The 12,519-nt window shown below is 36.7% G+C and overlaps 1 protein-coding gene across 1 annotated transcript in view; it reads right to left on the bottom strand.

Moving 5' to 3' along the window:
• The window catches only part of STARD13 (StAR related lipid transfer domain containing 13), a 401,131-nt gene extending 388,894 nt beyond the window's left edge, over window positions 1–12,237 (bottom strand). The window contains exon 1 of the mRNA XM_061170637.1: window positions 12,145–12,237. The gene's annotated coding sequence lies outside the window, so the exon portion shown is untranslated. The remainder of the gene's footprint in view (window positions 1–12,144) is intronic.
• Between the last annotated feature and the right edge of the window lie 282 nt (window positions 12,238–12,519).

Genomic DNA, 12,519 nt, shown 5'->3' with positions numbered 1-12,519 from the left:
TCAATAAAACTAGAAGCTGGTTCTTCGAGAAGATAAACAAAATTGATAGGCCAATAGCCAGACTCATCAAGAAAAAGAGGGAGAGGACTCAAATCAATAAAATCAGAAATGAAAAAGGAGAAGTTACAACAGACACTGCAGAAATACAAAGCATCCTAAGAGACTACTACAAGCAACTCTATGCCAATAAAATGGACAACCTGGAAGAAACGGACAAATTCTTAGAAAGGTATAACCTTCCAAGACTGAACCAGGAAGAAACAGAAAATATGAACAGACCAATCACAAGTAATGAAATTGAAACTATGATTAAAAATCTTCCAACAAACAAAAGTCCAGGACCAGATGGCTTCACAGGTGAATTCTATCAAACATTTAGAGAAGCGCTAACACCCATCCTTCTCAAACTCTTCCAAAAAATTGCAGAGGAAGGAACACTCCCAAACTCATTCTATGAGGCCACCATCACCCTGATACCAAAACCAAAGATACTACAAAAAAAGAAAATTACAGACCAATATCACTGATGAATATAGATGCAAAAATCCTCAACAAAATACTAGCAAACAGAATCCAACAACACATTAAAAGGATCATACACCATGATCAAGTGGGATTTATCCCAGGGATGCAAGGATTCTTCAGTATATGCAAATCAATCAATGTGATATACCATATTAACAAACTGAAGAATAAAAACCACATGATCATCTCAATAGATGCAGAAAAAGCTTTTGACAAAATTCAACACCCATTTATGATAAAAACTCTCCAGAAAGTGGGCATAGAGGGAACCCACCTCAACATAATAAAGGCCGTATACGACAAACCCACAGGAAACATCATTCTCAATGGTGAAAAACTGAAAGCATTTCCTCTAAGATCAGGAACAAGACAAGAATGTCCACTTTCACCACTATTATTCAACATAGTTTTGGAAGTCCTAGCCACGGCAATCAGAGAAGAAAAAGAAATAAAAGGAATACAAATTGGAAAAGAAGAAGTAAAACTGTCACTGTTTGCAGATGACATGATACTATACATAGAGAATCCTAAAAATGCCACCAGAAAACTACTAGAGCTAATCAATGAATTTGGTAAAGTTGCAGGATACAAAATTAATGCACAGAAATCTCTTGCATTCCTATACACTAATGGTGAAAAATCTGAAAGAGAAATTATGGAAACACTCCCATTTACCACTGCAACAAAAAGAATAAAATACCTAGGAATAAACCTACCTAGGGAGACAAAAGACCTGTATGCAGAAAACTATAAGACACTGATGAAAGAAATTAAAGATGATACCAACAGATGGAGAGATATACCATGTTCTTGGATTGGAAGAATCAACATTGTGAAAATGACTCTACTACCCAAAGCAATCTACAGATTCAATGCAATCCCTATCAAATTACCAATGGCATTTTTTACGGAACTAGAACAAATCATCTTAAAATTTGTATGGAGACACAAAAGACCCCGAATAGCCAAAGCAGTCTTGAGGGAAAAAAACGGAGCTGGAGGAATCAGACTCCCTGACTTCAGACTATACTACAAAGCTACAGTAATCAAGACAATATGGTACTGGCACAAAAACAGAAACATAGATCAATGGAACAAGATAGAAAGCCCAGAGATAAACCCACGCACCTATGGTCAACTAATCTATGACAAAGGAGGCAAGGATATACAATGGAGAAAAGACAGTCTCTTCAATAAGTGGTGCTGGGAAAACTGGACAGCTACATGTAAAAGAATGAAATTAGAATACTCCCTAACACCATACACAAAAATAAACTCAAAATGGATTCGAGACCTAAATTTAAGACTGGACACTATAAAACTCTTAGAGGAAAACATAGGAAGAACACTCTTTGACATAAATCACAGCAAGATGTTTTTTGATCCACCTCCTAGAGTACTGGAAATAAAAACAAAAATAAACAAATGGGACCTAATGAAACTTCAAAGCTTTTGCACAGCAAAGGAAACCATAAACAAGATGAAAAGACAACCCTCAGAATGGGAGAAAATATTTGCAAACAAATCAACGGACAAAGGATTAATCTCCAAAATATATAAACAGCTCATTCAGCTCAATATTAAAGAAACAAACATCCCAATCCAAAAACGGGCAGAAGACCTAAATAGACATTTCTCCAAAGAAGACATACAGATGGCCAAGAAGCACATGAAAAGATGCTCAACATCACTAATTATTAGAGAAATGCAAATCAAAACTACAATGAGGTATCACCTCTCACCAGTTAGAATGGGCATCATCAGAAAATCTACAAACAACAAATGCTGGAGAGGGTGTGGAGAAAAGGGAACCCTCTTGTACTGTTGGTGGGAATGTAAATTGATACAGCCACTATGGAGAACAATATGGAGATTCCTTAAAAAACTAAAAATAGAATTACCATATGATCCAGCAATCCCACTACTGGGCATATACCCAGAGAAAACCGTAATTCAAAAAGACACATGCACCCCAATGTTCATTGCAGCACTATTTACAACAGTCAGGTCATGGAAGCAACCTAAATGCCCATTGACATTTGAATGGATAAAGAAGTTGTGGTACATATACACAATGGAATATTACTCAGCCATAAAAAGGAACGAAATTGAGTCATTTGTTGAGACGTGGATGGATCTAGAGACTGTGATACAGAGTGAAGTAAGTCAGAAAGAGAAAAACAAATATCGTATATTAACGCATGTATGTGGAACCTAGAAAAATGGTACAGATGAACCGGTTTGCAGGGCAGAAGTTGAGACACAGATGTAGAGAACAAACGTATGGACAGCAAGGGGGGAAAACTGCAGTGGGGTGGGGATGGTGGTGTGCTGAATTGGGCGATTGGGATTGACATGTATACACTGATGTGTATAAAATTGATGACTGATTAAAAAAAAAAAAAAAAAGACTACTTCAACCTAAATAGACACTTCTCCAAAGAAGATATACAGATTGCCAACAAACACATGAAAGAATGCTCAACATCATTAATCATTAGAGAAATGCAAATCAAAACTACAATGAGATATCATCTCACACCAGTCAGAATGGCCATCATCAAAAAATCTACAAACAATAAATGCTGGAGTGGGTGTGGAGAAGAGGGAACCCTCTTGCACTGTTGGTGGGAATGTAAATTGATACAGCTACTATGGAGAACAGTATGGAGGTTCCTTAAAAAACTAAAAGTAGAAATACCATACAACTCAGCAATCCCACTACTGGGAATATTCCCTGAGAAAACCATAATTCACAAAGAGTCATGGGGCTTCCCTGGTGGCGCAGTGGTTGAGAATCTGCCTGCCAATGCAGGGGACATGGGTTCGAGCCCTGGTCTGGGAAGATCCCACATGCCGCGGAGCAACTAGGCTCGTGAGCCACAACTACTGAGCCTGCGCGTCTGGAGCTTGTGCCCCGCAACAAGAGAGGCCGCGATAGTGAGAGGCCCGCACGTCGCGATGAAGAGTGGCCCCCGCTCGCCGAAACTAGAGAAAGCCCTCGCACAGAAACGAAGACCCAACACCGCCAAAAATAAAAATATAATTAAATAAATGTAAATTAAAAAAAGAAAAGAAAAAAAAAAAAGAGTCATGTACCAAAATGTTCATTGCAGCTCTATTTACAATAGCCAGGACATGGAAGCAACTTAAGTGTCCATCAACAGATGAATGGATAAAGAAGATGTGACACATATATACAATGGAATATTACTCAGCCATAGAAAGAAACGAAATTGAGTCATTTGTAGTGAGGTGGATGGACCTAGAGTCTGTCATACAGAGTGAAGTAAGTCAGAAATAGAAAAACAAATACCGTATGTTAACACATATATATGGAATCTAAAAAAAAAATGGTCAGAAGAACCTAGGGGCAAGACGGGAATAAAGACGCAGACCTCCTAGAGAATGGATTTGAGGATACGGGGAGGGGGAAGGGTAAGCTGGGACAAAGTGAGAGAGTGGCATGGATATACATACACTACCAAACGTAAAATAGATAGCTAGTGGGAAGCAGCCGCATAGCACAGGGAGATCAGCTCGGTGCTTTGTGACCACCTAGAGGAGTGGGATAGGGAGGGTGGGAGGGAGGGAGATGCAAGAGGGAAGAGACATGGGGACATATGTATAACTGATTCATTTTGTTATAAAGCAGAAACTGACACACCATTGTAAAGCAATTATACTCTAATAAAGATGTTAAAAAATAAAAATAAAAAAGAATAAAATTTAAAAAAAGAAGAGACTACTTCACCTAAGAGATAAACTTAAAGGAGAAAGCCACTTAAAAGGGTACTGGGATCCCAACAAAAAGAATCTTAGCGGGGTGAAATCAGATGCCCACGACTAAGTATTGCTTGAAGTCCTAAGTGGTCACTCGGGAAAAAGGACAACCTTTGAGTATTGGAGTTGGAGATTCCAGGGAGAGGAATCTAAAGAGCCTTCTTTAAATATCCAAGTCCCGAGAATGCCAGTTGCAGATTGTCACAGTAGTGGCCATGTAAACCTGAGTCTTCTTCTCCAGTCCTTTTAATACTGGTCCAGCCCTGGAAGATCAGACAGTGCAGCGAGCAGACTGCATGAGGAAGCAGTAGAGGGAGATAGGAAAACAAAGGAGAATCCAAACACTGCAAGCCTCTCAGCCTGAAACAGTTTCAACAGTGAGGATAAGCTTCAAATAAGGTAAGACTATGGAGTTGTGAGATTATGCATGGTCTGGAGGTGCTGAATATTTAAGTGACACTTCTTGTGCCCAAAGGTGACCAGAGAATGTTTTTGTTTTTTCAAGAATGTTTGGACAAGCTATGAGGCCCACCCTAGAAAACATTAAAAAGGTGGAGAAGAAATAGTCCATTGAATAGACTTGAAGGTAAGCAGTAAGAAAAAATAAAGCTTTCTATTCACCCTATAAAGTTGTTTCCATTCAGTAAAAGATTACATTTGGTAACTAAAATTAATTTATGTTGACATAGATTGAAAAAGGTTAGGAAGTACATGGTTAGATCACATGTGAATTTAAACCATAGCCCTGTTTACAACTGCAAAGTTTGATGTCAATCAAACCTTCAAACTGCTGAGCAAACTTCACCTGTTCCATGGAGAAGTCATCCTGATCCGACTATAAGGACTGATAGAAATGGGGCATAGAAAACTCTAGGCACATACTAAGCCCTTAACAAATGATGGCTCTTCTTATCATGCCCTTCTTTGCCATTTCAGTTGAGACAGACCACGTCACATTTGATCATAAGGTATTTCCCATTGGGTGAGTGTCTTTTTTTTCTCCAACTAATATCAAAGTTCATCAGAATACTGGTTAGAACTTTGTATCTAGAATTTTTCAATAATAATTGATGACTGATCAATAAGTAGAGACAAGAAGAGTTAGGACATCACAATTGGAACAATAGGAATGCTTTGGGGTAGGCAAGGGAAAACCAATAAGCAACACTGAAACGGCACCTTTTGTTAGTCAACTTTTCACTTTTTCTAATCTCAAATTTATTATCAATCGAATGTCTCTTTATTTTATGACCTGGAGTTTCCTACCATTAAACATCAGGCCTTTAAAGATTATTTTATTTTGTGGTATCAGACTTTTGGAATAAGACTATCTATCTTCTTTGGAATGGCACTCAAGCTCAATGAGAGCCATATGACTTAACTGAATAATAACACTTCTGCATGTGTAAAGTTGCCTCTAAGCAGTATAAGAATATTCTGCACAAAGCAAGGAAAATAGTTGGTGAAGAAGTAAGACAGAAGCGAAGGGTATTTTCTCTTTGGATTTAAATGTAATTCTACAGGTAGACTTTTGAATTCAACATTTTAGAAAAGGTCTCTTGTTTTTCAATTACTTAATTTAGTCATGTAATCTCTGTATTAAAGATGCTTGAAACTGGATGTTTTATGTTTTTTTTCATGCATTTTTCATACCTGTATTTTGTGATCATGTATAATATTATACAGGAGAAAAAGAATATTTTCTTTTCTAATATATATACACAGAATTCACTGTTGAAACATTGTTAAAAATGGTTATAGAACAAACGTACATGCTCTTTGGATATATTTACCTTCTTAATCTAGTCACTAAGTGCCTACCATAAGCACCATGAAGGTAGGATTTCGGTCTGTTTTAACATTATTTTATAAAAACTTAATTTTCTTCCATTATTCCATAAGTCATGGCCCTCTACCATGCAAACTATTCATTACAAATGAAGCATTAACCCCAAAGATAGACAGTAAACTAAAATGAACTGTTTTCTTGATGAGAGAAGACATCATCCTTTTCTCATCTAATAACTTTTCCAAATTCTGGACAAAATATAAGGAGAAGCAAAAATGAGTTTTCATTATTGTATATAAATCTGAATGACTAGCCAAAACTTTTTTTAAAAGTAATAAAAGAACTGGAAATTTTAGCCCCAAGTCCTCCTTTGAATGTTGATATTGCTGACTTAAAAGTAGTGTAGGATAGATGATTAAATATTTAATCATGATAATGATTAAATACTGATGATTTAAAAGCAATTTAGGAAGAGTTACATGAAATTATTTTTGAACTATAACAATTTCAAATTAATACAGTTATGTAAAAGATAAGTTGCATTTTAAGTTTTATCACAGAAAATCTCAGGCAATCAATTAAGGATATAATCTTTTTTAGAAATTTAAAATTAAAGCTTCGAGAACTAGATAAACGAGAAAATGCCAATTTATTATTTTGATTTTTAAAATAACTCAATTATATGGTAAAAGGATATGACAAAGGTGTTCTCCAAAGTGTGTGTGTGTGGGGGGGGAGGGGATAGTTCTTAGAATATATGAGTTGTTTTGTACTACTGTCAACTTTATTTTGAACATATAAAACTTATATTCTTTTTCGTATCACAAAAACTGAAGTAAATATGTTCCATCCCTCAAAATGACTATTTGTGTTTTAGGGATAAAGGGAATTTTGCACCCTAATTTATGGCTTCTTATTTCTCTACAATAACCCCATTCAGGGAAATGAAGGGCACATTTGTTTTACTGATTCCATCTAAGCACATTATAAAAGGCAAGATGACTGCAGAAAATCTATACTTAAACTATTGGAATGTAACAGGACTGAGAAACCCCTTATAGAACACACAGAGGTCAGATCTGACACTCCAGCTTGACCTCATCGGGATCTGGAATAAGAGCATTTAGTGATTTTTAAGACATTAATAGAGCAGGGTTATGGGAAAGCTACTCTATATTTGACATTTCATTTTTTTGTGTGCATGTAAGTGAATTGAATGTATGACTGTTCCAAAGGAAATACAAATAAGTTAACTTTACCCAATTATAGAATAGATACAATTAAAAAATGCAAACCCCAGTGATAAATTAGAGAACTGCAAACTCAAACATGGAAAACAAAATGGTGCAGCAAGATAGAAATGGTGAATAAGATGACTAAACCGTATTGCCATTACTTCTTTGCACATGTATTTTTAAAGCAAGGAAATTAGGAAATTTAATCAGTGCGACATAATTTGGATCATTTTATGGTCAGTACTATGAGAATTTTTTTTTATCTGTTCCAAGCTACATTTGTTTATTTTCTTTTCTAATATATATACACAGAATTCACTGTTGAAACGTTGTTTAAAAAGGTTATAGAACAAATGTACATGCTCTTTGGATATATTTACCTTCTTAATCTAGTCACTAAGTGCCTACTATAAGCACCATGAAGGTAGGATTTGGGTCTGTTTTAACATTATTTTATAAAAACTTAATTTTCTTCCATTATTCCATAAGTTATGGCCCTCTACCATGCAAACTATTCATTACAAATGAAGCATTAACCCCAAAGATAGATAGTAAACTAAAATGAACTGTTTTCTTGATGAGAGAAGACATCATCCTTTTCTCATCTAATAACTCTTCCAAATTCTGGACAAAATATAAGGAGAAGCAAAAATGAGTTTTCATTATTGTATATAAATCTGAATATGACTAGCCAAAAACATTTTTAAAAAGTAATAAAAGAACTGGAAAATTTAGCCCCAAGTCTTCCTTTGAATGTTGATATTGCTGATTTAAAAGCAGTGTAGGATAGATGATTAAATATTTAATCATGATAATGATTAAATACTGATGATTTAAAAGCAATTTAGGAAGAGTTACATGAAATTATTTTGAACTATAACAATTTCAAATTAATACACTTATGTAAAAGAGTACTACCTTTATTAGCATCATTGAGATTCTCAGATTAAGGACTTTCATTTCTGCCAGTGATGGACTTAAAAAAAAAAATCAGACCCACCCTCTAAACTGTGAACTAGAAAAGCTGAGTAAAAATACAAAAAGGATCTTTTTGATGGCATATTGAGAGGACAAGATCCTGAAGAGAAGGTGCAGAGAAGTCTGCCCATGTTCAACTCTGTTTTTCCCCTTGACTCATTTGCCAATTTGGAAGCTGTTCCAGAGGCTGAGAAGTCACTCAGAAAGTGGCAACTAAGAAGCAGGGAAGCCAAGAAGAGCTTTTCAGGAGTCCCATGGCTCTGAGAAAATAAAAATTGGACTTCAGGGGTAACTAGGGAAGAAAAGCCTTTGAAAACACCTCAGGATTTTAGTTGGGACAGAAAAAGGGCCACCCTAGGAGTAAGAATGAACCTGAAATAGACTAGACCTAACAGACTGAAACCCATATAGGCTAAGGTGTTCTGCTCTGACCCTAGTTTCCTAACAGAAGGAAAAGTTAAATCCTTTATGGAAGTAAAAAACATCACTCAGAGCTTAATATTTTTCATAAACAAAGACAGGATTCCATTAAGAATTTCTGGGCATACCAGGAAACAGGAATAAGAAAAAGGCAACAGAAACAAGATCCACAGATGACCTAAATATTGGAGTTATTAGGCACAGACTTCAGAATTTCACTAGAGAACTAGAATCTATAAAGAAGAATCAAACACAGATTCTAGAGGTGAAAAATACAATTCAACAAACTGAAAATTTAATTAAAAATTATATTCATACTAAAATAAATAAAAATTAAAAACTTATTTATAATAAAAGACATGAAATACTTAAGAATAAATTTATATGCTTGTATGCTGAAAATTACAAAGACAATTAAAGACCAAAATAAATAAAGAGATGAAGAGATATGCCATGATCATAGACTGGAAAATTCAATATTCTTAAAATGTCAATTCCTCCCGAACTGATCAATAGATTCAACAGAATTCCAACCAAAATCCCAGCAGGCTTTTTTAGAAATTGAAACGCCAATTCTAAAATGTATATTAAAATGCAAAAAACTTAGAATGGCCAAAACGGTATTGAGAAAAAAAAAAAGTTGGATAAGTTAGCATATGGATATACATATACTTATCAATGGAATTGAATAGATTCAGAAAATCAGCTGATTTTCGACCAAGGTGCAAAGGTAATCCAGTGGAGGAAAGGAGAATCTTTTCAACAAATGCTGCTGGAATAACTGAATTCTTATTTTGAAAAATAACAGTATCAACTCCTATTGTTATACCATACAGAAAAATTAACCTTCAATGGATCATAAGCCTAAATATAATATACTGTGAATATTAAAAAGATAGCAAGAGGAGTTTATTTACAGCTTTATGCTAGGGAACTTTAACATTTGGACAATATGTACAAATTCCTAGAAAAATATAATGTACAAAAACTTTTCTTCAAAAGACATTATTAAGAAAATGAAAGGCCACAAACTGGGAGAAAAATATTCACAACACACATGTTGACGAAAAAACACGTATTCAGGGGAAGGGGAAATGGAGAGGTATTATTCAAAGGGTACCAAGTTGGCTAGACAAAAATCACTAAGTCTTAGAGATCTACTGTACAGCATAGTCCCTACAGTTAACAATGCTCATTGTATAAAAATTTGCTAAGAGGGTAGAGCTTATGTTAAGTGTTTTTATCGCAAAATAATAATAAATAATGAAGGCAGGAGGAAACTTTTGGAGGTGATGGATATGTTTATGATATATGTTGTGGTGACAGTTTTGTGGGTGTATACTTAACTCCAAACTCATCAAGCTGTATACATAAATATGTACAGCTTTTGTCTGTCAATCATACCTCAATAAAGAAAAAATGGTGTGTACTTGGTATGTAAATAACTCCTACAACTCAATTACAAGGAAACAAACTCATTTTAAAAATGGGCAAAAGTTTTGAACATACTTCACAAAAATGAAATATCACTATATACCTAACTCAAATGGCTAAAACTAAAGACAGACAATACCAACTGTTGCCATCTGACAGAAAGACCCATCATCCTTTTAAACTAGAGGAAAGCCAATTAAAGACGCAGATGCAAGTAGACTAGATAGTGAGAAGATGAGAGAATTCTTGGCTAAGCTCACAATTCTTTTTCCAATAAAGGATGAGGCAAAGTCATTGGTTGAGGAGGAAATTGGTGATTCCAAGAGGGAAGACAAAAAATGCAATACCTGGTTTAAAGAGAGAAAAATGACTATAGAAAAGAGTAGGATGACTGGACTGTGGGCGAGACCATTTGGGTGAGAGCACGTTAGTCCACCCAGTTGTTAAGCTGCTGGGTGTAAGCACAGAAAAGATAAATGCATGAGTTCATTTATGATCCGGGTTTTGCCAGGCAAGTAGTAGAACTCAGGAACAAAGAGTTGAGGGGATCTGCAGGGAAGTGACTTTAATATCACTATTTGTGAATATATACAAATAGAAATAATTAAGTAAATAAATAATTCTTCACACTGTGACGCACTATTCTAGTGTAAGCTACTAGTATAATGGTGGCAAAACTAAGCACTCCCTCAATTTAAGGTTGGTCGTATATGAGGTACAGGGAAGACAGGAACGTACAGAAAGTTAAAATAAGCAGCTAAATGCAATATATCCAAAACTGAGCCATCTAATGATGAACTTATTCCTTATTCTACACATTCAGTTTGACGTCTAAAATCTATACTTCCTCACCGTCTTCCTAATCAGCCTTTCCGCATCTATTACAGCTTTAGCTCTGACCTTTTCTCTCATGTGTTTCCTAATATCTTCCATCACTTCTCACGCCCCCATCTTGCCTCCTGCTCACACTATTTGTGATCAGTCTTCAATGATCCTTCGATATTGCCCACTTAAAAAAAAATTTTTTTTGTTTTTTCACATAAACATAATACAGTGGCACTCCTCAACCGGCAGTAGCTTTCTTTACAACACCTACTACCAAAACCATCACAAAGTTTTATCCAAAAACCGTAAAATGCCCTTATTTGGCTACGCCAGACAATCTAACTTTCTTGTATTCCCCAGTCCCCCTCTGTTTCTCTCAGTATAACTGCTCAAAAATCTCTATTCCTCTCGCTCTGGCTTGCACAAGTTTTTATGTTTTTAGTTTTTATGTAGGCCGCAGACTAGACAAAACTCTGAAATACAAAGATAAAAGTCTTTACCAAGGCTGAAGAAATTTCTTGGGAGAACTGAGTACCTTGCAGCTGACACTTTTAGAATTAGTCTAAAATTAAAACTGGGTGGGTACAGTTTCACACAGATTTTATTTTTCCAACCTACTTGATGGTTTCCATGCTGCATCTAAAAACAAAACAAAGCCAGTGCACTCTCACGAGTTTACTACGGTCCGCCTATTAAAAGTAGTTTGCCTCTATCTTGTAAAAATGAAAAAGGGGCAGAATTTTCCTTTCAAACGCTTTGCACAAGCGGTCTTCCTTTTGTTAAAATTTGAGAAAGGCCAAGATCACACCATAAAACACAGAACATGAAATGTTTCTGACAAACACCGAAAAATAAAGCTAATTAACTCCTTAATTCTTAAGAGAAGCGCTGCTAAAACGCCAAAAGACAGGCTTCTTTACATAATTAAAAAGCGTCTTTAGGTTCCACACGAGCAGTGTATTTGCCTTCCTTCCCTTTTCCTAGTGACACCCCTACCGCCTCAGGACTGATGCTTAAAGACACAGTGGATGGACCGCGCCGGTTCAGAAAGAGATTTAGACGGGAAGACTGGGGCCATCCCAGCACGGGAACCGCGCCCAGCAGGCATCTGGATCGCTTAGTACTCAAGAGGGAAAATACAGCTCGAGTTTTTACCTCATATACCATTAATTTTCCACAAAGATTTCCAGAAACCTGATTCACAGCCAGAAACCCAAACCCTGTGGGCGGGCCAGCAAACGTGCAGAGACAGACGTACGCGCCAGCGGCGCCTACGTCCTCACAATGCGCAAGCGCACGGCGAGGCCCCGCCCCTCCGCCGCCGCGGCGAGGCGCGCGCACCAGAAACCAGCCCCCCCCCCCCCCCCCCCCCCCACTGGCGCCGCCCGGGGCTTCCGCCCCGAGACCCGAAGGTCGCCGTTCGGTTCCGGTTCTAGCCCCGCCCCCACGCGGGAATCCTCTAGAAGTCTTAATATCCGGGACCAGAGGCTGGCGCCAGCGCGCATTTCCGGCGACGGACGCGAAGGAAAG

Source organism: Eubalaena glacialis, chromosome 16 (genome assembly GCF_028564815.1).
Source record: "Eubalaena glacialis isolate mEubGla1 chromosome 16, mEubGla1.1.hap2.+ XY, whole genome shotgun sequence".
Lineage (NCBI taxonomy): Eukaryota > Metazoa > Chordata > Mammalia > Artiodactyla > Balaenidae > Eubalaena > Eubalaena glacialis.
The sequence above is the reverse complement of the archived record's forward strand: the minus strand, read 5'-3'. Positions and strand labels throughout refer to the sequence as shown.